The sequence below is a fragment of the Trachurus japonicus genome, chromosome 17 (genome assembly GCF_045865225.1).
Source record: "Trachurus japonicus isolate A0001 chromosome 17, Traja_1.0".
NCBI lineage: Eukaryota > Metazoa > Chordata > Actinopteri > Carangiformes > Carangidae > Trachurus > Trachurus japonicus.
The window spans coordinates 29,272,313-29,295,555 of NC_140923.1; the positions used below are offsets into that span (position 1 = coordinate 29,272,313).

Consider the following 23,243-nt stretch of genomic DNA (forward strand, 5'->3'; position numbering starts at 1 on the left):
TGTGCCAATATGGGGGCCCTGAAATGGCACACTTGTAAACATTCAGTTTGAAAAGTCCACATCACAAAAATTGGAAAGTGAGCAAAGCACCTGACTCCACCTGAGATTTGTGGGTGGTATTTGCCAAATCCTGCTTCCCCTGTCTTTGTTGTATCCACAGAACAAATGGGCTATTTTGGCATGAAACCTGCTGATATGGGGGCTCTGGAGTGGCACATTTGGAGACATTCATTCAGGTAAAGATTTCACAGCCCCATGAACACCACTGTCTGCCGAAACCCGGGATTGAACCAGGGACCTTTAGATCTTCAGTCTAACGCTCTCCCAACTGAGCTATTTCGGCATGAAACCTGCTGATATGGAGGCTCTGGAGTGGCACACTTGGAAACATTTGTGTAAAACAAGTAACACATTACAAAAACTGGAAAGTGAGCAGAGCACCTGACTCCACCTGAGAATTGTGGGTGGCATTTGCCAATTCAACCTTCCCCCTCTCGAGTCTTTGTTGTATCCACAGAACAAATGGGCTATTTTGGCATGAAACCTGCTGATATGGGGGCTCTGGAGTGGCACATTTGTAGACATTCAACGCTCTAAATGCTACTCTATGGCGAAACCCGGGATCGAACCAGGGACCTTTAGATCTTCAGTCTAACGCTCTCCCAACTGAGCTATTTCGGCACGGAACCTGCTGATATGGAGTCTCTGGAGTGGCACACTTGGAAACATTTGTGTAAAACAAGTAACACATTACAAAAACTGGAAAGTGAGCAGAGCACCTGACTCCACCTGAGAATTGTGGGTGGCATTTGCCAATTCAACATTCCCCCTCTTGAGTCTTTGTTGTATCCACAGAACAAATGGGCTATTTTGGCATGAAACCTGCTGATATGGGGGCTCTGGAGTGGCACATTTGTAGACATTCAATGCTCTAAATGCTACTCTCTGCCGAAACCCGGGATCGAACCAGGGACCTTTAGATCTTCAGTCTAACGCTCTCCCAACTGAGCTATTTCGGCACGGAACCTGCTGATATGGAGGCTCTGGAGTGGCACACTTGGAAACATTTGTGTAAAACAAGTAACACATTACAAAAACTGGAAAGTGAGCAAAGCACCTGACTGCACCTGAGATTTGTGGGTGGCATTTGCCAGTTCCTGCTTCTCTCAGTCTTTGCTGTATCCACAGAACAAGTGGGCTATTTTGGCATGAAACCTGCTGATATGGAGTCTCTGGAGTGGCACACTTGGAAACATTTGTGTAAAACAAGTAACACATTACAAAAACTGGAAAGTGAGCAAAGCACCTGACTCCACCTGAGATTTGTGGGTGGCATTTGCCAATTCAACCTACCCCCTCTCGAGTCTTGTATCCACAGAACAAGTGGGGTATTTTGGCATGAAACTTGCTGATATGGGGGCTCTGGGGTGGCACACTTGGAGACATTTACTCAGGTAAAGATTTCACAGCCTCATGAACGCCACTCTCTGCCGAAACCCGGGATCGAACCAGGGACCTTTAGATCTTCAGTCTAACGCTCTCCCAACTGAGCTATTTCGGCATGAAATGTGCCAATATGGGGGCCCTGAAATGGCACACTTGTAAACATTCAGTTTGAAAAGTCCACATCACAAAAATTGGAAAGTGAGCAAAGCACCTGACTCCACCTGAGATTTGTGGGTGGTATTTGCCAAATCCTGCTTCCCCTGTCTTTGTTGTATCCACAGAACAAATGAGCTATTTCGGCATGAAACCTGCTGATATGGAGGCTCTGGAGTGGCACACTTGGAAACATTTGTGTAAAACAAGTAACACATTACAAAAACTGGAAAGTGAGCAGAGCACCTGACTCCACCTGAGAATTGTGGGTGGCATTTGCCAATTCAACCTTCCCCCTCTCGAGTCTTTGTTGTATCCACAGAACAAATGGGCTATTTTGGCATGAAACCTGCTGATATGGGGGCTCTGGAGTGGCACATTTGTAGACATTCAACGCTCTAAATGCTACTCTCTGCCGAAACCCGGGATCGAACCAGGGACCTTTAGATCTTCAGTCTAACGCTCTCCCAACTGAGCTATTTCGGCATGAAATGTGCCAATATGGGGGCCCTGAAATGGCACACTTGTAAACATTCAGTTTGAAAAGTCCACATCACAAAAATTGGAAAGTGAGCAAAGCACCTGACTCCACCTGAGATTTGTGGGTGGTATTTGCCAAATCCTGCTTCCCCTGTCTTTGTTGTATCCACAGAACAAATGAGCTATTTCGGCATGAAACCTGCTGATATGGAGGCTCTGGAGTGGCACACTTGGAAACATTTGTGTAAAACAAGTAACACATTACAAAAACTGGAAAGTGAGCAGAGCACCTGACTCCACCTGAGAATTGTGGGTGGCATTTGCCAATTCAACCTTCCCCCTCTCGAGTCTTTGTTGTATCCACAGAACAAATGGGCTATTTTGGCATGAAACCTGCTGATATGGGGGCTCTGGAGTGGCACATTTGTAGACATTCAATGCTCTAAATGCTACTCTCTGCCGAAACCCGGGATCGAACCAGGGACCTTTAGATCTTCAGTCTAACGCTCTCCCAACTGAGCTATTTCGGCACGGAACCTGCTGATATGGAGGCTCTGGAGTGGCACACTTGGAAACATTTGTGTAAAACAAGTAACACATTACAAAAACTGGAAAGTGAGCAAAGCACCTGACTCCACCTGAGATTTGTGGGTGGCATTTGCCAATTCAACCTACCCCCCTCGAGTCTTGTATCCACAGAACAAGTGGGGTATTTTGGCATGAAACTTGCTGATATGGGGGCTCTGGGGTGGCACACTTGGAGACATTTACTCAGGTAAAGATTTCACAGCCTCATGAACGCCACTCTCTGCCGAAACCCGGGATCGAACCAGGGACCTTTAGATCTTCAGTCTAACGCTCTCCCAACTGAGCTATTTCGGCATGAAATGTGCCAATATGGGGGCCCTGAAATGGCACACTTGTAAACATTCAGTTTGAAAAGTCCACATCACAAAAATTGGAAAGTGAGCAAAGCACCTGACTCCACCTGAGATTTGTGGGTGGTATTTGCCAAATCCTGCTTCCCCTGTCTTTGTTGTATCCACAGAACAAATGGGCTATTTTGGCATGAAACCTGCTGATATGGGGGCTCTGGAGTGGCACATTTGGAGACATTCATTCAGGTAAAGATTTCACAGCCCCATGAACACCACTGTCTGCCGAAACCCGGGATTGAACCAGGGACCTTTAGATCTTCAGTCTAACGCTCTCCCAACTGAGCTATTTCGGCATGAAACCTGCTGATATGGAGGCTCTGGAGTGGCACACTTGGAAACATTTGTGTAAAACAAGTAACACATTACAAAAACTGGAAAGTGAGCAGAGCACCTGACTCCACCTGAGAATTGTGGGTGGCATTTGCCAATTCAACCTTCCCCCTCTCGAGTCTTTGTTGTATCCACAGAACAAATGGGCTATTTTGGCATGAAACCTGCTGATATGGGGGCTCTGGAGTGGCACATTTGTAGACATTCAACGCTCTAAATGCTACTCTATGCCGAAACCCGGGATCGAACCAGGGACCTTTAGATCTTCAGTCTAACGCTCTCCCAACTGAGCTATTTCGGCATGAAATGTGCCAATATGGGGGCCCTGAAATGGCACACTTGTAAACATTCAGTTTGAAAAGTCCACATCACAAAAATTGGAAAGTGAGCAAAGCACCTGACTCCACCTGAGATTTGTGGGTGGTATTTGCCAAATCCTGCTTCCCCTGTCTTTGTTGTATCCACAGAACAAATGAGCTATTTCGGCATGAAACCTGCTGATATGGAGGCTCTGGAGTGGCACACTTGGAAACATTTGTGTAAAACAAGTAACACATTACAAAAACTGGAAAGTGAGCAGAGCACCTGACTCCACCTGAGAATTGTGGGTGGCATTTGCCAATTCAACCTTCCCCCTCTCGAGTCTTTGTTGTATCCACAGAACAAATGGGCTATTTTGGCATGAAACCTGCTGATATGGGGGCTCTGGAGTGGCACATTTGGAGACATTCAATGCTCTAAATGCTACTCTCTGCCGAAACCCGGGATCGAACCAGGGACCTTTAGATCTTCAGTCTAACGCTCTCCCAACTGAGCTATTTCGGCACGGAACCTGCTGATATGGAGGCTCTGGAGTGCCACACTTGGAAACATTTGTGTAAAACAAGTAACACATTACAAAAACTGGAAAGTGAGCAAAGCACCTGACTGCACCTGAGATTTGTGGGTGGCATTTGCCAGTTCCTGCTTCTCTCAGTCTTTGCTGTATCCACAGAACAAGTGGGCTATTTTGGCATGAAACCTGCTGATATGGAGTCTCTGGAGTGGCACACTTGGAAACATTTGTGTAAAACAAGTAACACATTACAAAAACTGGAAAGTGAGCAAAGCACCTGACTCCACCTGAGATTTGTGGGTGGCATTTGCCAATTCAACCTACCCCCTCTCGAGTCTTGTATCCACAGAACAAGTGGGGTATTTTGGCATGAAACTTGCTGATATGGGGGCTCTGGGGTGGCACACTTGGAGACATTTACTCAGGTAAAGATTTCACAGCCTCATGAACGCCACTCTCTGCCGAAACCCGGGATCGAACCAGGGACCTTTAGATCTTCAGTCTAACGCTCTCCCAACTGAGCTATTTCGGCATGAAATGTGCCAATATGGGGGCCCTGAAATGGCACACTTGTAAACATTCAGTTTGAAAAGTCCACATCACAAAAATTGGAAAGTGAGCAAAGCACCTGACTCCACCTGAGATTTGTGGGTGGTATTTGCCAAATCCTGCTTCCCCTGTCTTTGTTGTATCCACAGAACAAATGGGCTATTTTGGCATGAAACCTGCTGATATGGGGGCTCTGGAGTGGCACATTTGGAGACATTCATTCAGGTAAAGATTTCACAGCCCCATGAACACCACTGTCTGCCGAAACCCGGGATTGAACCAGGGACCTTTAGATCTTCAGTCTAACGCTCTCCCAACTGAGCTATTTCGGCATGAAACCTGCTGATATGGAGGCTCTGGAGTGGCACACTTGGAAACATTTGTGTAAAACAAGTAACACATTACAAAAACTGGAAAGTGAGCAGAGCACCTGACTCCACCTGAGAATTGTGGGTGGCATTTGCCAATTCAACCTTCCCCCTCTCGAGTCTTTGTTGTATCCACAGAACAAATGGGCTATTTTGGCATGAAACCTGCTGATATGGGGGCTCTGGAGTGGCACATTTGTAGACATTCAACGCTCTAAATGCTACTCTATGCCGAAACCCGGGATCGAACCAGGGACCTTTAGATCTTCAGTCTAACGCTCTCCCAACTGAGCTATTTCGGCACGGAACCTGCTGATATGGAGTCTCTGGAGTGGCACACTTGGAAACATTTGTGTAAAACAAGTAACACATTACAAAAACTGGAAAGTGAGCAGAGCACCTGACTCCACCTGAGAATTGTGGGTGGCATTTGCCAATTCAACATTCCCCCTCTTGAGTCTTTGTTGTATCCACAGAACAAATGGGCTATTTTGGCATGAAACCTGCTGATATGGGGGCTCTGGAGTGGCACATTTGTAGACATTCAATGCTCTAAATGCTACTCTCTGCCGAAACCCGGGATCGAACCAGGGACCTTTAGATCTTCAGTCTAACGCTCTCCCAACTGAGCTATTTCGGCACGGAACCTGCTGATATGGAGGCTCTGGAGTGGCACACTTGGAAACATTTGTGTAAAACAAGTAACACATTACAAAAACTGGAAAGTGAGCAAAGCACCTGACTGCACCTGAGATTTGTGGGTGGCATTTGCCAGTTCCTGCTTCTCTCAGTCTTTGCTGTATCCACAGAACAAGTGGGCTATTTTGGCATGAAACCTGCTGATATGGAGTCTCTGGAGTGGCACACTTGGAAACATTTGTGTAAAACAAGTAACACATTACAAAAACTGGAAAGTGAGCAAAGCACCTGACTCCACCTGAGATTTGTGGGTGGCATTTGCCAATTCAACCTACCCCCTCTCGAGTCTTGTATCCACAGAACAAGTGGGGTATTTTGGCATGAAACTTGCTGATATGGGGGCTCTGGGGTGGCACACTTGGAGACATTTACTCAGGTAAAGATTTCACAGCCTCATGAACGCCACTCTCTGCCGAAACCCGGGATCGAACCAGGGACCTTTAGATCTTCAGTCTAACGCTCTCCCAACTGAGCTATTTCGGCATGAAATGTGCCAATATGGGGGCCCTGAAATGGCACACTTGTAAACATTCAGTTTGAAAAGTCCACATCACAAAAATTGGAAAGTGAGCAAAGCACCTGACTCCACCTGAGATTTGTGGGTGGTATTTGCCAAATCCTGCTTCCCCTGTCTTTGTTGTATCCACAGAACAAATGGGCTATTTTGGCATGAAACCTGCTGATATGGGGGCTCTGGAGTGGCACATTTGGAGACATTCATTCAGGTAAAGATTTCACAGCCCCATGAACACCACTGTCTGCCGAAACCCGGGATTGAACCAGGGACCTTTAGATCTTCAGTCTAACGCTCTCCCAACTGAGCTATTTCGGCATGAAACCTGCTGATATGGAGGCTCTGGAGTGGCACACTTGGAAACATTTGTGTAAAACAAGTAACACATTACAAAAACTGGAAAGTGAGCAGAGCACCTGACTCCACCTGAGAATTGTGGGTGGCATTTGCCAATTCAACCTTCCCCCTCTCGAGTCTTTGTTGTATCCACAGAACAAATGGGCTATTTTGGCATGAAACCTGCTGATATGGGGCTCTGGAGTGGCACATTTGTAGACATTCAACGCTCTAAATGCTACTCTATGCCGAAACCCGGGATCGAACCAGGGACCTTTAGATCTTCAGTCTAACGCTCTCCCAACTGAGCTATTTCGGCACGGAACCTGCTGATATGGAGTCTCTGGAGTGGCACACTTGGAAACATTTGTGTAAAACAAGTAACACATTACAAAAACTGGAAAGTGAGCAGAGCACCTGACTCCACCTGAGAATTGTGGGTGGCATTTGCCAATTCAACATTCCCCCTCTTGAGTCTTTGTTGTATCCACAGAACAAATGGGCTATTTTGGCATGAAACCTGCTGATATGGGGGCTCTGGAGTGGCACATTTGTAGACATTCAATGCTCTAAATGCTACTCTCTGCCGAAACCCGGGATCGAACCAGGGACCTTTAGATCTTCAGTCTAACGCTCTCCCAACTGAGCTATTTCGGCACGGAACCTGCTGATATGGAGGCTCTGGAGTGGCACACTTGGAAACATTTGTGTAAAACAAGTAACACATTACAAAAACTGGAAAGTGAGCAAAGCACCTGACTGCACCTGAGATTTGTGGGTGGCATTTGCCAGTTCCTGCTTCTCTCAGTCTTTGCTGTATCCACAGAACAAGTGGGCTATTTTGGCATGAAACCTGCTGATATGGAGTCTCTGGAGTGGCACACTTGGAAACATTTGTGTAAAACAAGTAACACATTACAAAAACTGGAAAGTGAGCAAAGCACCTGACTCCACCTGAGATTTGTGGGTGGCATTTGCCAATTCAACCTACCCCCTCTCGAGTCTTGTATCCACAGAACAAGTGGGGTATTTTGGCATGAAACTTGCTGATATGGGGGCTCTGGGGTGGCACACTTGGAGACATTTACTCAGGTAAAGATTTCACAGCCTCATGAACGCCACTCTCTGCCGAAACCCGGGATCGAACCAGGGACCTTTAGATCTTCAGTCTAACGCTCTCCCAACTGAGCTATTTCGGCATGAAATGTGCCAATATGGGGGCCCTGAAATGGCACACTTGTAAACATTCAGTTTGAAAAGTCCACATCACAAAAATTGGAAAGTGAGCAAAGCACCTGACTCCACCTGAGATTTGTGGGTGGTATTTGCCAAATCCTGCTTCCCCTGTCTTTGTTGTATCCACAGAACAAATGGGCTATTTTGGCATGAAACCTGCTGATATGGGGGCTCTGGAGTGGCACATTTGGAGACATTCATTCAGGTAAAGATTTCACAGCCCCATGAACACCACTGTCTGCCGAAACCCGGGATTGAACCAGGGACCTTTAGATCTTCAGTCTAACGCTCTCCCAACTGAGCTATTTCGGCATGAAACCTGCTGATATGGAGGCTCTGGAGTGGCACACTTGGAAACATTTGTGTAAAACAAGTAACACATTACAAAAACTAGAAAGTGAGCAGAGCACCTGACTCCACCTGAGAATTGTGGGTGGCATTTGCCAATTCAACCTTCCCCCTCTCGAGTCTTTGTTGTATCCACAGAACAAATGGGCTATTTTGGCATGAAACCTGCTGATATGGGGGCTCTGGAGTGGCACATTTGTAGACATTCAACGCTCTAAATGCTACTCTATGCCGAAACCCGGGATCGAACCAGGGACCTTTAGATCTTCAGTCTAACGCTCTCCCAACTGAGCTATTTCGGCACGGAACCTGCTGATATGGAGTCTCTGGAGTGGCACACTTGGAAACATTTGTGTAAAACAAGTAACACATTACAAAAACTGGAAAGTGAGCAGAGCACCTGACTCCACCTGAGAATTGTGGGTGGCATTTGCCAATTCAACATTCCCCCTCTTGAGTCTTTGTTGTATCCACAGAACAAATGGGCTATTTTGGCATGAAACCTGCTGATATGGGGGCTCTGGAGTGGCACATTTGTAGACATTCAATGCTCTAAATGCTACTCTCTGCCGAAACCCGGGATCGAACCAGGGACCTTTAGATCTTCAGTCTAACGCTCTCCCAACTGAGCTATTTCGGCACGGAACCTGCTGATATGGAGGCTCTGGAGTGGCACACTTGGAAACATTTGTGTAAAACAAGTAACACATTACAAAAACTGGAAAGTGAGCAAAGCACCTGACTGCACCTGAGATTTGTGGGTGGCATTTGCCAGTTCCTGCTTCTCTCAGTCTTTGCTGTATCCACAGAACAAGTGGGCTATTTTGGCATGAAACCTGCTGATATGGAGTCTCTGGAGTGGCACACTTGGAAACATTTGTGTAAAACAAGTAACACATTACAAAAACTGGAAAGTGAGCAAAGCACCTGACTCCACCTGAGATTTGTGGGTGGCATTTGCCAATTCAACCTACCCCCTCTCGAGTCTTGTATCCACAGAACAAGTGGGGTATTTTGGCATGAAACTTGCTGATATGGGGGCTCTGGGGTGGCACACTTGGAGACATTTACTCAGGTAAAGATTTCACAGCCTCATGAACGCCACTCTCTGCCGAAACCCGGGATCGAACCAGGGACCTTTAGATCTTCAGTCTAACGCTCTCCCAACTGAGCTATTTCGGCATGAAATGTGCCAATATGGGGGCCCTGAAATGGCACACTTGTAAACATTCAGTTTGAAAAGTCCACATCACAAAAATTGGAAAGTGAGCAAAGCACCTGACTCCACCTGAGATTTGTGGGTGGTATTTGCCAAATCCTGCTTCCCCTGTCTTTGTTGTATCCACAGAACAAATGAGCTATTTCGGCATGAAACCTGCTGATATGGAGGCTCTGGAGTGGCACACTTGGAAACATTTGTGTAAAACAAGTAACACATTACAAAAACTGGAAAGTGAGCAGAGCACCTGACTCCACCTGAGAATTGTGGGTGGCATTTGCCAATTCAACCTTCCCCCTCTCGAGTCTTTGTTGTATCCACAGAACAAATGGGCTATTTTGGCATGAAACCTGCTGATATGGGGGCTCTGGAGTGGCACATTTGTAGACATTCAACGCTCTAAATGCTACTCTCTGCCGAAACCCGGGATCGAACCAGGGACCTTTAGATCTTCAGTCTAACGCTCTCCCAACTGAGCTATTTCGGCACGGAACCTGCTGATATGGAGGCTCTGGAGTGGCACACTTGGAAACATTTGTGTAAAACAAGTAACACATTACAAAAACTGGAAAGTGAGCAAAGCACCTGACTCCACCTGAGATTTGTGGGTGGTATTTGCCAAATCCTGCTTCCCCTGTCTTTGTTGTATCCACAGAACAAATGGGCTATTTTGGCATGAAACCTGCTAATATGGGGGCTCTGGAGTGGCACATTTGTAGACATTCATTCAGGTAAAGATTTCACAGCCTCATGAACGCCACTCTCTGCCAAAACCCGGGAGCGAACCAGGGACCTTTAGATCTTCAGTTTAACGCTCTCCCAACTGAGCTATTTCGGCATGAAATGTGCCAATATGCGGGCCCTGAAGTGGCACACTTGTAAACATTCAGTTTGAAAAGTCCACATCACAAAAATTGGAAAGTGAGCAAAGCACCTGACTCCACCTGAGATTTGTGGTTGGTATTTGCCAAATCCTGCTTCCCTCAGTCTTTGCTGTATCCACAGAACAAGTGGGCTATTTCGGCATGAAACCTGCTGATCTGGAGTCTCTGGAGTGGCACACTTGGAAACATTTGTGTACAAAAACTGGAAAGTGAGCAGAGCACCTGACTCCACCTGAGAATTGTGGGTGGCATTTGCCAATTCAACCTTCCCCCTCTCGAGTCTTTGTTGTATCCACAGAACAAAGGGGCTATTTTGGCATGAAACCTGCTGATATGGGGGCTCTGGAGTGGCACATTTGTAGACATTCAATGCTCTAAATGCTACTCTCTGCCGAAACCCGGGATCGAACCAGGGACCTTTAGATCTTCAGTCTAACGCTCTCCCAACTGAGCTATTTCGGCACGGAACCTGCTGATATGGAGGCTCTGGAGTGGCACACTTGGAAACATTTGTGTAAAACAAGTAACACATTACAAAAACTGGAAAGTGAGCAAAGCACCTGACTGCACCTGAGATTTGTGGGTGGCATTTGCCAGTTCCTGCTTCTCTCAGTCTTTGCTGTATCCACAGAACAAGTGGGCTATTTTGGCATGAAACCTGCTGATATGGAGTCTCTGGAGTGGCACACTTGGAAACATTTGTGTAAAACAAGTAACACATTACAAAAACTGGAAAGTGAGCAAAGCACCTGACTCCACCTGAGATTTGTGGGTGGCATTTGCCAATTCAACCTACCCCCTCTCGAGTCTTGTATCCACAGAACAAGTGGGGTATTTTGGCATGAAACTTGCTGATATGGGGGCTCTGGGGTGGCACACTTGGAGACATTTACTCAGGTAAAGATTTCACAGCCTCATGAACGCCACTCTCTGCCGAAACCCGGGATCGAACCAGGGACCTTTAGATCTTCAGTCTAACGCTCTCCCAACTGAGCTATTTCGGCATGAAATGTGCCAATATGGGGGCCCTGAAATGGCACACTTGTAAACATTCAGTTTGAAAAGTCCACATCACAAAAATTGGAAAGTGAGCAAAGCACCTGACTCCACCTGAGATTTGTGGGGTGGTATTTGCCAAATCCTGCTTCCCCTGTCTTTGTTGTATCCACAGAACAAATGGGCTATTTTGGCATGAAACCTGCTAATATGGGGGCTCTGGAGTGGCACATTTGGAGACATTCATTCAGGTAAAGATTTCACAGCCTCATGAACACCACTGTCTGCCGAAACCCGGGATTGAACCAGGGACCTTTAGATCTTCAGTCTAACGCTCTCCCAACTGAGCTATTTCGGCATGAAACCTGCTGATATGGAGGCTCTGGAGTGGCACACTTGGAAACATTTGTGTAAAACAAGTAACACATTACAAAAACTGGAAAGTGAGCAGAGCACCTGACTCCACCTGAGAATTGTGGGTGGCATTTGCCAATTCAACCTTCCCCCTCTCGAGTCTTTGTTGTATCCACAGAACAAATGGGCTATTTTGGCATGAAACCTGCTGATATGGGGGCTCTGGAGTGGCACATTTGTAGACATTCAACGCTCTAAATGCTACTCTATGCCGAAACCCGGGATCGAACCAGGGACCTTTAGATCTTCAGTCTAACGCTCTCCCAACTGAGCTATTTCGGCACGGAACCTGCTGATATGGAGTCTCTGGAGTGGCACACTTGGAAACATTTGTGTAAAACAAGTAACACATTACAAAAACTGGAAAGTGAGCAAAGCACCTGACTCCACCTGAGATTTGTGGGTGGCATTTGCCAATTCAACCTACCCCCTCTCGAGTCTTGTATCCACAGAACAAGTGGGGTATTTTGGCATGAAACTTGCTGATATGGGGGCTCTGGGGTGGCACACTTGGAGACATTTACTCAGGTAAAGATTTCACAGCCTCATGAACGCCACTCTCTGCCGAAACCCGGGATCGAACCAGGGACCTTTAGATCTTCAGTCTAACGCTCTCCCAACTGAGCTATTTCGGCATGAAATGTGCCAATATGGGGGCCCTGAAATGGCACACTTGTAAACATTCAGTTTGAAAAGTCCACATCACAAAAATTGGAAAGTGAGCAACCTGACTCCACCTGAGATTTGTGGGTGGTATTTGCCAAATCCTGCTTCCCCTGTCTTTGTTGTATCCACAGAACAAATGGGCTATTTTGGCATGAAACCTGCTAATATGGGGGCTCTGGAGTGGCACATTTGGAGACATTCATTCAGGTAAAGATTTCACAGCCCCATGAACACCACTGTCTGCCGAAACCCGGGATTGAACCAGGAACCTTTAGATCTTCAGTCTAACGCTCTCCCAACTGAGCTATTTCGGCATGAAACCTGCTGATATGGAGGCTCTGGAGTGGCACACTTGGAAACAATTGTGTAAAACAAGTAACACATTACAAAAACTGGAAAGTGAGCAAAGCACCTGACTGCACCTGAGATTTGTGGGTGGCATTTGCCAATTCCTGCTTCCCTCAGTCTTTGCTGTATCCACAGAACAAGTGGGCTATATTGGCATGAAACCTGCTGATATGGGGGCTCTGGGGTGGCACACTTGGAGACATTTACTCAGGTAAAGATTTCACAGCCTCATGAACGCCACTCTATGCCGAAACCCGGGATCAAACAAGGGACCTTTAGATCTTCAGTCTAACGCTCTCCCAACTGAGCTATTTCGGCATGAAATGTGCCAATATGGGGGCCCTGAAATGGCACACTTGGAAACATTCAGTTTGAAAAGTCCACATCACAAAAATTGGAAAGTGAGCAAAGCACCTGACTCAACCTGAGATTTGTGGGTGGTATTTGCCAAATCCTGCTTCCCCTGTCTTTGTTGTATCCACAGAACAAATGGGCTATTTTGGCATGAAACCTGCTAATATGGGGGCTCTGGAGTGGCACATTTGGAGACATTCATTCAGGTAAAGATTTCACAGCCTCATGAACACCGCTGTCTGCCGAAACCCGGGATCGAATCAGGGACCTTTAGATCTTCAGTCTAACGCTCTCCCAACTGAGCTATTTCGGCATGAAACCTGCTGATATGGAGTCTCTGGAGTGGCACACTTGGAAACATTTGTGTAAAACAAGTAACACATTACAAAAACTGGAAAGTGAGCAAAGCACCTGACTCCACCTGAGATTTGTGGGTGGCATTTGCCAATTCAACATTCCCCCTCTCGAGTCTTGTATCCACAGAACAAGTGGGGTATTTTGGCATGAAACCTGCTGATATGGAGGCTCTGGAGTGGCACACTTGGAAACATTTGTGTAAAACAAGTAACACATTACAAAAACTGGAAAGTGAGCAAAGCACCTGACTCCACCTGAGATTTGTGGGTGGTATTTGCCAAATCCTGCTTCCCCTGTCTTTGTTGTATCCACAGAACAAATGGGGTATTTTGGCATGAAACCTGCTAATATGGGGGCTCTGGAGTGGCACATTTGTAGACATTCATTCAGGTAAAGATTTCACAGCCTCATGAACACCACTCTCTGCCGAAACCCGGGATCGAACCAGGGACCTTTATATCTTCAGTCTAACGCTCTCCCAACTGAGCTATTTCGGCATGAAATGTGCCAATATGTGGGCCCTGAAGTGGCACACTTGTAAACATTCAGTTTGAAAAGTCCACATCACAAAAATTGGAAAGTGAGCAAAGCACCTGACTCCACCTGAGATTTGTGGTTGGTATTTGCCAAATCCTGCTTCCCTCAGTCTTTGCTGTATCCACAGAACAAGTGGGCTATTTCGGCATAAAACCTGCTGATATGGAGTCTCTGGAGTGGCACACTTGGAAACAATTGTGTAAAACAAGTAACACATTACAAAAACTGGAAAGTGAGCAAAGCACCTGACTCCACCTGAGATTTGTGGGTGGCATTTGCCAATTCAACCTACCCCCTCTCGAGTCTTGTATCCACAGAACAAGTGGGGTATTTTGGCATGAAACTTGCTGATATGGGGGCTCTGGGGTGGCACACTTGGAGACATTTACTCAGGTAAAGATTTCACAGCCTCATGAACGCCACTCTCTGCCGAAACCCGGGATCAAACCAGGGACCTTTAGATCTTCAGTCTAACGCTCTCCCAACTGAGCTATTTCGGCATGAAACCTGCTGATATGGAGTCTCTGGAGTGGCACACTTGGAAACATTTGTGAAAAACAAGTAACACATTACAAAAACTGGAAAGTGAGCAAAGCACCTGACTGCACCTGAGATTTGTGGGTGGCATTTGCCAATTCCTGCTTTCCTCAGTCTTTGCTGTATCCACAGAACAAGTGGGCTATTTTGGCATGAAACCTGCTGATATGGGGGCTCTGGGGTGGCACACTTGGAGACATTTACTCAAGTAAAGATTTCACAGCCTCATGAACGCCACTCTATGCCGAAACCCGGGATCAAACAAGGGACCTTTAGATCTTCAGTCTAACGCTCTCCCAACTGAGCTATTTCGGCATGAAATGGACCAATATGGGGGCCCTGAAATGGCACACTTGGAAACATTCAGTTTGAAAAGTCCACATCACAAAAATTGGAAAGTGAGCAAAGCACCTGACTCAACCTGAGATTTGTGGGTGGTATTTGCCAAATCCTGCTTCCCCTGTCTTTGTTGTATCCACAGAACAAATGGGCTATTTTGGCATGAAACCTGCTGATATGGGGGCTCTGGGGTGGCACACTTGGAGACATTTACTCAAGTAAAGATTTCACAGCCTCATGAACGCCACTCTATGCCGAAACCCGGGATCAAACAAGGGACCTTTAGATCTTCAGTCTAACGCTCTCCCAACTGAGCTATTTCGGCATGAAATGGACCAATATGGGGGCCCTGAAATGGCACACTTGTAAACATTCAGTTTGAAAAGTCCACATCACAAAAATTGGAAAGTGAGCAAAGCACCTGACTCCACCTGAGATTTGTGGTTGGTATTTGCCAAATCCTGCTTCCCTCAGTCTTTGCTGTATCCACAGAACAAGTGGGCTATTTCGGCATAAAACCTGCTGATATGGAGTCTCTGGAGTGGCACACTTGGAAACAATTGTGTAAAACAAGTAACACATTACAAAAACTGGAAAGTGAGCAAAGCACCTGACTCCACCTGAGATTTGTGGGTGGCATTTGCCAATTCAACCTACCCCCTCTCGAGTCTTGTATCCACAGAACAAGTGGGGTATTTTGGCATGAAACTTGCTGATATGGGGGCTCTGGGGTGGCACACTTGGAGACATTTACTCAGGTAAAGATTTCACAGCCTCATGAACGCCACTCTCTGCCGAAACCCGGGATCAAACCAGGGACCTTTAGATCTTCAGTCTAACGCTCTCCCAACTGAGCTATTTCGGCATGAAACCTGCTGATATGGAGTCTCTGGAGTGGCACACTTGGAAACATTTGTGAAAAACAAGTAACACATTACAAAAACTGGAAAGTGAGCAAAGCACCTGACTGCACCTGAGATTTGTGGGTGGCATTTGCCAATTCCTGCTTTCCTCAGTCTTTGCTGTATCCACAGAACAAGTGGGCTATTTTGGCATGAAACCTGCTGATATGGGGGCTCTGGGGTGGCACACTTGGAGACATTTACTCAAGTAAAGATTTCACAGCCTCATGAACGCCACTCTATGCCGAAACCCGGGATCAAACAAGGGACCTTTAGATCTTCAGTCTAACGCTCTCCCAACTGAGCTATTTCGGCATGAAATGGACCAATATGGGGGCCCTGAAATGGCACACTTGGAAACATTCAGTTTGAAAAGTCCACATCACAAAAATTGGAAAGTGAGCAAAGCACCTGACTCAACCTGAGATTTGTGGGTGGTATTTGCCAAATCCTGCTTCCCCTGTCTTTGTTGTATCCACAGAACAAATGGGCTATTTTGGCATGAAACCTGCTAATATGGGGGCTCTGGAGTGGCACATTTGGAGACATTCATTCAGGTAAAGATTTCACAGCCTCATGAACACCACTGTCTGCCGAAACCCGGGATCGAACCAGGGACCTTTAGATCTTCAGTCTAACGCTCTCCCAACTGAGCTATTTCGGCATGAAACCTGCTGATATGGAGTCTCTGGAGTGGCACACTTGGAAACATTTGTGTAAAACAAGTAACACATTACAAAAACTGGAAAGTGAGCAAAGCACCTGACTCCACCTGAGATTTGTGGGTGGCATTTGCCAATTCAACATTCCCCCTCTCGAGTCTTGTATCCACAGAACAAGTGGGGTATTTTGGCATGAAACCTGCTGATATGGAGGCTCTGGAGTGGCACACTTGGAAACATTTGTGTAAAACAAGTAACACATTACAAAAACTGGAAAGTGAGCAAAGCACCTGACTCCACCTGAGATTTGTGGGTGGTATTTGCCAAATCCTGCTTCCCCTGTCTTTGTTGTATCCACAGAACAAATGGGGTATTTTGGCATGAAACCTGCTAATATGGGGGCTCTGGAGTGGCACATTTGTAGACATTCATTCAGGTAAAGATTTCACAGCCTCATGAACACCACTCTCTGCCGAAACCCGGGATCGAACCAGGGACCTTTATATCTTCAGTCTAACGCTCTCCCAACTGAGCTATTTCGGCATGAAATGTGCCAATATGTGGGCCCTGAAGTGGCACACTTGTAAACATTCAGTTTGAAAAGTCCACATCACAAAAATTGGAAAGTGAGCAAAGCACCTGACTCCACCTGAGATTTGTGGTTGGTATTTGCCAAATCCTGCTTCCCTCAGTCTTTGCTGTATCCACAGAACAAGTGGGCTATTTCGGCATAAAACCTGCTGATATGGAGTCTCTGGAGTGGCACACTTGGAAACAATTGTGTAAAACAAGTAACACATTACAAAAACTGGAAAGTGAGCAAAGCACCTGACTCCACCTGAGATTTGTGGGTGGCATTTGCCAATTCAACCTACCCCCTCTCGAGTCTTGTATCCACAGAACAAGTGGGGTATTTTGGCATGAAACTTGCTGATATGGGGGCTCTGGGGTGGCACACTTGGAGACATTTACTCAGGTAAAGATTTCACAGCCTCATGAACGCCACTCTCTGCCGAAACCCGGGATCAAACCAGGGACCTTTAGATCTTCAGTCTAACGCTCTCCCAACTGAGCTATTTCGGCATGAAACCTGCTGATATGGAGTCTCTGGAGTGGCACACTTGGAAACATTTGTGAAAAACAAGTAACACATTACAAAAACTGGAAAGTGAGCAAAGCACCTGACTGCACCTGAGATTTGTGGGTGGCATTTGCCAATTCCTGCTTTCCTCAGTCTTTGCTGTATCCACAGAACAAGTGGGCTATTTTGGCATGAAACCTGCTGATATGGGGGCTCTGGGGTGGCACACTTGGAGACATTTACTCAAGTAAAGATTTCACAGCCTCATGAACGCCACTCTATGCCGAAACCCGGGATCAAACAAGGGACCTTTAGATCTTCAGTCTAACGCTCTCCCAACTGAGCTATTTCGGCATGAAATGGACCAATATGGGGGCCCTCAAGTGGCACACTTGTAAACATTCAGTTTGAAAAGTCCACATCACAAAAATTGGAAAGTGAGCAAAGCACCTTACTCCACCTGAGATTTGTGGGTGGCATTTGCCAATTCAACCTTCCCCCTCTCGAGTCTTGTATCCACAGAACAAGTGGGGTATTTTGGCATAAAACCTGCTGATATGGGGTCTCTGGAGTGGCACATTTGGAGACATTCAACACTCTAAATGCTACGCTCTGCCGAAACCCGGGATCGAACCAGGGACCTTTAGATCTTCAGTCTAACGCTCTCCCAACTGAGCTATTTCGGCATGAAACCTTCTGATATGGAGGCTCTGGAGTGGCACACTTGGAAACATTTGTGTAAAACAAGTAACACATAACAGAAAATGGAAAGTGAGCAAAGCACCTGACTCCACCTGAGATTTGTGGGTGGCATTTGCCAATTCCTGCTTCCCTCAGTCTTTGCTGTATCCACAGAACAAGTGGGCTATTTTGGCATGAAACCTGCTAATATGGGGGCTCTGGAGTGGCACACTTGGAGACATTTGCTCAGGTAAAGATTTCACAGCCTCATGAACGCCACTCTCTGCCGAAACCCGGGATCGAACCAGGGACTTTTAGATCTTCAGTCTAACGCTCTCCCAACTGAGCTATTTCGGCATGAAACCTGCTGATATGGAGGCTCTGGAGTGGTACACTTGGAAACATTTGTGTAAAACAAGTAACACATTACAAAAACTGGAAAGTGAGCAAAGCACCTGACTCCACCTGAGATTTGTGGGTGGTATTTGCCAAATCCTGCTTCCCCTGTCTTTGTTGTATCCACAGAACAAATGGGCTATTTTGGCATGAAACCTGCTGATATGGGGTCTCTGGAGTGTCACATTTGGAGACATTCAACACTCTAAATGTTACTCTGTGCCGAAACCCGGGATCGAACCAGGGACCTTTAGATCTTCAGTCTAACGCTCTCCCAACTGAGCTATTTCGGCATGAAACCTTCTGATATGGAGGCTCTGGAGTGGCACATTTGGAAACATTTGTGTAAAACAAGTAACACATAACAAATTATAGCTGCTGCGCAGCAATGGGTCGGGTCCGGGCTACTTTTGGGCAAATTTAGGCAATTCTGAGCAACAAACGGGAGAATAGGAAGACAAGACAGTTGTCCTTATAATGTCGAATTTGCATGAGTTGAGGATTGAACCCACAACCTCAGGAACCAAAGACCGTTGTCTATCGCACTGAGCTAATTGACAAGCGGCAGTTCAACAGTGGCTTCACAAATTGAGTAAGCCATTCACTGTCGTGTAGGCAGATTTGAAACCACAGTAAAAAGAAAAATCAGTTTTTGAGGTAAAATAATGATATGTATTTGTCAAACATCTACTATGAGTCTAAGATGTTAGGAGCCTTCGCACATGGTCCAGTCCAAGCTATTTGGATTTTTAAATTTAGAGGCTTGCTGAGATGTCACCATTAAGACAATTGTCTTGTGTTTCGTGCTGAGGACAACTGACATTTTGATCTGTCGTCATCATCATCATCACCCTTGCTGGGTCTCGAACCCACAGCCTCTGACACCAAGAACCAGCTCCTAACTCAAAAATCCGAGAAACAAGTTTTGTGGAGGACGGTCTGGAGATGCTCTGTAGCAAGTTTGGTGTCAATTGAGCAAAAATTGTGGGAGGAGATACATTTCAAAAGTTTTACAGTTATTGAAAAAAACAGAGTGATGGACTTCATAATTTGTAATGAGTTTTAAGTGGACAAAAGTTTCAGCAGTATTGAGGCTACATTGTGGTGAAGTTTCAAAACTGTAGTATCTACCGTTGGTTTGGTAGGAATTTTTAGAGTTTTTAAATTTAAACGCTTATTGGGGGGGCACATGTCCTTGGAGTTGAGTGAATCTGGCATGGGGTTGGATGTTTCTGTGAAGTTTGGTGAGTTTTCACCCATGGGAAGTATGACTTCCTTGGAAGAAGAAGAAGAAGAAGAAGAAGAAGAAGAAGAAGAAGAAGAAGAAGAAGAAGAAGAAGAAGAAGAAGAAGAAGAAGAAGAAGAAGAAGAAGAAGAAGAAGAAGAAGAAGAAGAAGAAGAAGAAGAAGAAGAAGAAGAAGAAGAAGAAGAAGAAGAAGAAGAATTCCTAGGAATACAATAGTGTCCCGGCAGCTTAGCTGCCCGGACCCTAAAAATGGAAAGTGAGCAAAGCACCTGACTCCACCTCAGATTTGTGGGTGGCATTTGCCAATTCCTGCTTCCCTCAGTCTTTGCTGTATCCACAGAACAAGTGGGCTATTTTGGCATGAAACCTGCTGATATGGGGGCTCTGGAGTGGCACACTTGGAGACATTCATCGCTCTAAATGCTACTCTCTGCCGAAACCCGGGATCGAACCAGGGACCTTTAGGAAACCTGCTGATATGGAGGCTCTGGAGTGGCACACTTGTAAACATTCAGTTTGAAAAGTCCACATCACAAAAATTGGAAAATGAGCAAAGCACCTGACTCCACCTGAGATTTGTGGGTGGTATTTGCCAAATCCTGCTTCCCCTGTCTTTGTTGTAACCACAGAACAAATGGGCTATTTTGGCATGGAACCTGCTAATATGGGGGCTCTGGAGTGGCACATTTGGAGACATTCATTCAGGTAAAGATTTCACAGCCTCGTGAATGCTACTCTCTGCCGAAACCCGGGATTGAACCAGAGACCTTTAGATCTTCAGTCTAACACTCTCCCAGCTGAGCTATTTCGGCATAAATCTGACTAATATGGGGGCTCTAGAGTGGCACATTTGTAAACATTCAGTTTGAAAAGTCCACATCACAAAAATTGGAAAGTGAGCAAAGCACCTGACTCCACCTGAGATTTGTGGGTGGTATTTGCCAAATCCTGCTTCCCCTGTCTTTGTTGTATCCACAGAACAAATGGGGTATTTTGGCATGAAACCTGCTAATATGGGGGCTCTGGAGTGGCACATTTGTAGACATTCATTCAGGTAAAGATTTCACAGCCTCATGAACACCACTCTCTGCCGAAACCCGGGATCGAACCAGGGACCTTTATATCTTCAGTCTAACGCTCTCCCAACTGAGCTATTTCGGCATGAAATGTGCCAATATGTGGGCCCTGAAGTGGCACACTTGTAAACATTCAGTTTGAAAAGTCCACATCACAAAAATTGGAAAGTGAGCAAAGCACCTGACTCCACCTGAGATTTGTGGTTGGTATTTGCCAAATCCTGCTTCCCTCAGTCTTTGCTGTATCCACAGAACAAGTGGGCTATTTCGGCATAAAACCTGCTGATATGGAGTCTCTGGAGTGGCACACTTGGAAACAATTGTGTAAAACAAGTAACACATTACAAAAACTGGAAAGTGAGCAAAGCACCTGACTCCACCTGAGATTTGTGGGTGGCATTTGCCAATTCAACCTACCCCCTCTCGAGTCTTGTATCCACAGAACAAGTGGGGTATTTTGGCATGAAACTTGCTGATATGGGGGCTCTGGGGTGGCACACTTGGAGACATTTACTCAGGTAAAGATTTCACAGCCTCATGAACGCCACTCTCTGCCGAAACCCGGGATCAAACCAGGGACCTTTAGATCTTCAGTCTAACGCTCTCCCAACTGAGCTATTTCGGCATGAAACCTGCTGATATGGAGTCTCTGGAGTGGCACACTTGGAAACATTTGTGAAAAACAAGTAACACATTACAAAAACTGGAAAGTGAGCAAAGCACCTGACTGCACCTGAGATTTGTGGGTGGCATTTGCCAATTCCTGCTTTCCTCAGTCTTTGCTGTATCCACAGAACAAGTGGGCTATTTTGGCATGAAACCTGCTGATATGGGGGCTCTGGGGTGGCACACTTGGAGACATTTACTCAAGTAAAGATTTCACAGCCTCATGAACGCCACTCTATGCCGAAACCCGGGATCAAACAAGGGACCTTTAGATCTTCAGTCTAACGCTCTCCCAACTGAGCTATTTCGGCATGAAATGGACCAATATGGGGGCCCTCAAGTGGCACACTTGTAAACATTCAGTTTGAAAAGTCCACATCACAAAAATTGGAAAGTGAGCAAAGCACCTTACTCCACCTGAGATTTGTGGGTGGCATTTGCCAATTCAACCTTCCCCCTCTCGAGTCTTGTATCCACAGAACAAGTGGGGTATTTTGGCATAAAACCTGCTGATATGGGGTCTCTGGAGTGGCACATTTGGAGACATTCAACACTCTAAATGCTACGCTCTGCCGAAACCCGGGATCGAACCAGGGACCTTTAGATCTTCAGTCTAACGCTCTCCCAACTGAGCTATTTCGGCATGAAACCTTCTGATATGGAGGCTCTGGAGTGGCACACTTGGAAACATTTGTGTAAAACAAGTAACACATAACAAAAAATGGAAAGTGAGCAAAGCACCTGACTCCACCTGAGATTTGTGGGTGGCATTTGCCAATTCCTGCTTCCCTCAGTCTTTGCTGTATCCACAGAACAAGTGGGCTATTTTGGCATGAAACCTGCTAATATGGGGGCTCTGGAGTGGCACACTTGGAGACATTTGCTCAGGTAAAGATTTCACAGCCTCATGAACGCCACTCTCTGCCGAAACCCGGGATCGAACCAGGGACTTTTAGATCTTCAGTCTAACGCTCTCCCAACTGAGCTATTTCGGCATGAAACCTGCTGATATGGAGGCTCTGGAGTGGTACACTTGGAAACATTTGTGTAAAACAAGTAACACATTACAAAAACTGGAAAGTGAGCAAAGCACCTGACTCCACCTGAGATTTGTGGGTGGTATTTGCCAAATCCTGCTTCCCCTGTCTTTGTTGTATCCACAGAACAAATGGGCTATTTTGGCATGAAACCTGCTGATATGGGGTCTCTGGAGTGTCACATTTGGAGACATTCAACACTCTAAATGTTACTCTGTGCCGAAACCCGGGATCGAACCAGGGACCTTTAGATCTTCAGTCTAACGCTCTCCCAACTGAGCTATTTCGGCATGAAACCTTCTGATATGGAGGCTCTGGAGTGGCACATTTGGAAACATTTGTGTAAAACAAGTAACACATAACAAATTATAGCTGCTGCGCAGCAATGGGTCGGGTCCGGGCTACTTTTGGGCAAATTTAGGCAATTCTGAGCAACAAACGGGAGAATAGGAAGACAAGACAGTTGTCCTTATAATGTCGAATTTGCATGAGTTGAGGATTGAACCCACAACCTCAGGAACCAAAGACCGTTGTCTATCGCACTGAGCTAATTGACAAGCGGCAGTTCAACAGTGGCTTCACAAATTGAGTAAGCCATTCACTGTCGTGTAGG

At 46.1% G+C, this 23,243-nt stretch overlaps 1 protein-coding gene and 40 non-coding genes across 41 annotated transcripts in view; 1 reads left to right on the plus strand and 40 right to left on the minus strand.

Annotated features, from left to right (window-relative positions):
- Positions 1 to 23,243, plus strand: part of LOC146970890 (peptidase inhibitor 15-A-like) — a 194,555-nt gene that overhangs the window by 54,967 nt on the left and 116,345 nt on the right. The window lies entirely within an intron of this gene.
- trnaf-gaa (transfer RNA phenylalanine (anticodon GAA)) lies at positions 271 to 343 on the minus strand. Its single transcript has one exon. It is a non-coding gene; the product is annotated as a tRNA-Phe (tRNA).
- On the minus strand, positions 947 to 1,019 carry trnaf-gaa (transfer RNA phenylalanine (anticodon GAA)). The gene has a single exon. It is a non-coding gene; the product is annotated as a tRNA-Phe (tRNA).
- trnaf-gaa (transfer RNA phenylalanine (anticodon GAA)) lies at positions 1,489 to 1,561 on the minus strand. The gene has a single exon. It is a non-coding gene; the product is annotated as a tRNA-Phe (tRNA).
- On the minus strand, positions 2,013 to 2,085 carry trnaf-gaa (transfer RNA phenylalanine (anticodon GAA)). The gene has a single exon. It is a non-coding gene; the product is annotated as a tRNA-Phe (tRNA).
- On the minus strand, positions 2,537 to 2,609 carry trnaf-gaa (transfer RNA phenylalanine (anticodon GAA)). The gene has a single exon. It is a non-coding gene; the product is annotated as a tRNA-Phe (tRNA).
- trnaf-gaa (transfer RNA phenylalanine (anticodon GAA)) lies at positions 2,889 to 2,961 on the minus strand. The gene has a single exon. It is a non-coding gene; the product is annotated as a tRNA-Phe (tRNA).
- trnaf-gaa (transfer RNA phenylalanine (anticodon GAA)) lies at positions 3,238 to 3,310 on the minus strand. Its single transcript has one exon. It is a non-coding gene; the product is annotated as a tRNA-Phe (tRNA).
- Positions 3,576 to 3,648, minus strand: trnaf-gaa (transfer RNA phenylalanine (anticodon GAA)). Its single transcript has one exon. It is a non-coding gene; the product is annotated as a tRNA-Phe (tRNA).
- On the minus strand, positions 4,100 to 4,172 carry trnaf-gaa (transfer RNA phenylalanine (anticodon GAA)). Its single transcript has one exon. It is a non-coding gene; the product is annotated as a tRNA-Phe (tRNA).
- Positions 4,642 to 4,714, minus strand: trnaf-gaa (transfer RNA phenylalanine (anticodon GAA)). The gene has a single exon. It is a non-coding gene; the product is annotated as a tRNA-Phe (tRNA).
- Positions 4,991 to 5,063, minus strand: trnaf-gaa (transfer RNA phenylalanine (anticodon GAA)). The gene has a single exon. It is a non-coding gene; the product is annotated as a tRNA-Phe (tRNA).
- trnaf-gaa (transfer RNA phenylalanine (anticodon GAA)) lies at positions 5,329 to 5,401 on the minus strand. The gene has a single exon. It is a non-coding gene; the product is annotated as a tRNA-Phe (tRNA).
- Positions 5,667 to 5,739, minus strand: trnaf-gaa (transfer RNA phenylalanine (anticodon GAA)). Its single transcript has one exon. It is a non-coding gene; the product is annotated as a tRNA-Phe (tRNA).
- On the minus strand, positions 6,209 to 6,281 carry trnaf-gaa (transfer RNA phenylalanine (anticodon GAA)). Its single transcript has one exon. It is a non-coding gene; the product is annotated as a tRNA-Phe (tRNA).
- trnaf-gaa (transfer RNA phenylalanine (anticodon GAA)) lies at positions 6,558 to 6,630 on the minus strand. The gene has a single exon. It is a non-coding gene; the product is annotated as a tRNA-Phe (tRNA).
- On the minus strand, positions 6,895 to 6,967 carry trnaf-gaa (transfer RNA phenylalanine (anticodon GAA)). Its single transcript has one exon. It is a non-coding gene; the product is annotated as a tRNA-Phe (tRNA).
- Positions 7,233 to 7,305, minus strand: trnaf-gaa (transfer RNA phenylalanine (anticodon GAA)). The gene has a single exon. It is a non-coding gene; the product is annotated as a tRNA-Phe (tRNA).
- On the minus strand, positions 7,775 to 7,847 carry trnaf-gaa (transfer RNA phenylalanine (anticodon GAA)). Its single transcript has one exon. It is a non-coding gene; the product is annotated as a tRNA-Phe (tRNA).
- Positions 8,124 to 8,196, minus strand: trnaf-gaa (transfer RNA phenylalanine (anticodon GAA)). The gene has a single exon. It is a non-coding gene; the product is annotated as a tRNA-Phe (tRNA).
- Positions 8,462 to 8,534, minus strand: trnaf-gaa (transfer RNA phenylalanine (anticodon GAA)). The gene has a single exon. It is a non-coding gene; the product is annotated as a tRNA-Phe (tRNA).
- trnaf-gaa (transfer RNA phenylalanine (anticodon GAA)) lies at positions 8,800 to 8,872 on the minus strand. Its single transcript has one exon. It is a non-coding gene; the product is annotated as a tRNA-Phe (tRNA).
- trnaf-gaa (transfer RNA phenylalanine (anticodon GAA)) lies at positions 9,342 to 9,414 on the minus strand. The gene has a single exon. It is a non-coding gene; the product is annotated as a tRNA-Phe (tRNA).
- Positions 9,866 to 9,938, minus strand: trnaf-gaa (transfer RNA phenylalanine (anticodon GAA)). The gene has a single exon. It is a non-coding gene; the product is annotated as a tRNA-Phe (tRNA).
- On the minus strand, positions 10,725 to 10,797 carry trnaf-gaa (transfer RNA phenylalanine (anticodon GAA)). The gene has a single exon. It is a non-coding gene; the product is annotated as a tRNA-Phe (tRNA).
- On the minus strand, positions 11,267 to 11,339 carry trnaf-gaa (transfer RNA phenylalanine (anticodon GAA)). The gene has a single exon. It is a non-coding gene; the product is annotated as a tRNA-Phe (tRNA).
- On the minus strand, positions 11,617 to 11,689 carry trnaf-gaa (transfer RNA phenylalanine (anticodon GAA)). The gene has a single exon. It is a non-coding gene; the product is annotated as a tRNA-Phe (tRNA).
- trnaf-gaa (transfer RNA phenylalanine (anticodon GAA)) lies at positions 11,955 to 12,027 on the minus strand. The gene has a single exon. It is a non-coding gene; the product is annotated as a tRNA-Phe (tRNA).
- Positions 12,308 to 12,380, minus strand: trnaf-gaa (transfer RNA phenylalanine (anticodon GAA)). The gene has a single exon. It is a non-coding gene; the product is annotated as a tRNA-Phe (tRNA).
- On the minus strand, positions 12,653 to 12,725 carry trnaf-gaa (transfer RNA phenylalanine (anticodon GAA)). Its single transcript has one exon. It is a non-coding gene; the product is annotated as a tRNA-Phe (tRNA).
- Positions 14,435 to 14,507, minus strand: trnaf-gaa (transfer RNA phenylalanine (anticodon GAA)). Its single transcript has one exon. It is a non-coding gene; the product is annotated as a tRNA-Phe (tRNA).
- trnaf-gaa (transfer RNA phenylalanine (anticodon GAA)) lies at positions 15,676 to 15,748 on the minus strand. Its single transcript has one exon. It is a non-coding gene; the product is annotated as a tRNA-Phe (tRNA).
- trnaf-gaa (transfer RNA phenylalanine (anticodon GAA)) lies at positions 16,377 to 16,449 on the minus strand. Its single transcript has one exon. It is a non-coding gene; the product is annotated as a tRNA-Phe (tRNA).
- trnaf-gaa (transfer RNA phenylalanine (anticodon GAA)) lies at positions 17,458 to 17,530 on the minus strand. The gene has a single exon. It is a non-coding gene; the product is annotated as a tRNA-Phe (tRNA).
- Positions 18,142 to 18,214, minus strand: trnaf-gaa (transfer RNA phenylalanine (anticodon GAA)). The gene has a single exon. It is a non-coding gene; the product is annotated as a tRNA-Phe (tRNA).
- trnaf-gaa (transfer RNA phenylalanine (anticodon GAA)) lies at positions 18,494 to 18,566 on the minus strand. The gene has a single exon. It is a non-coding gene; the product is annotated as a tRNA-Phe (tRNA).
- Positions 18,826 to 18,898, minus strand: trnaf-gaa (transfer RNA phenylalanine (anticodon GAA)). The gene has a single exon. It is a non-coding gene; the product is annotated as a tRNA-Phe (tRNA).
- On the minus strand, positions 21,480 to 21,552 carry trnaf-gaa (transfer RNA phenylalanine (anticodon GAA)). Its single transcript has one exon. It is a non-coding gene; the product is annotated as a tRNA-Phe (tRNA).
- Positions 22,164 to 22,236, minus strand: trnaf-gaa (transfer RNA phenylalanine (anticodon GAA)). Its single transcript has one exon. It is a non-coding gene; the product is annotated as a tRNA-Phe (tRNA).
- Positions 22,516 to 22,588, minus strand: trnaf-gaa (transfer RNA phenylalanine (anticodon GAA)). Its single transcript has one exon. It is a non-coding gene; the product is annotated as a tRNA-Phe (tRNA).
- trnaf-gaa (transfer RNA phenylalanine (anticodon GAA)) lies at positions 22,848 to 22,920 on the minus strand. Its single transcript has one exon. It is a non-coding gene; the product is annotated as a tRNA-Phe (tRNA).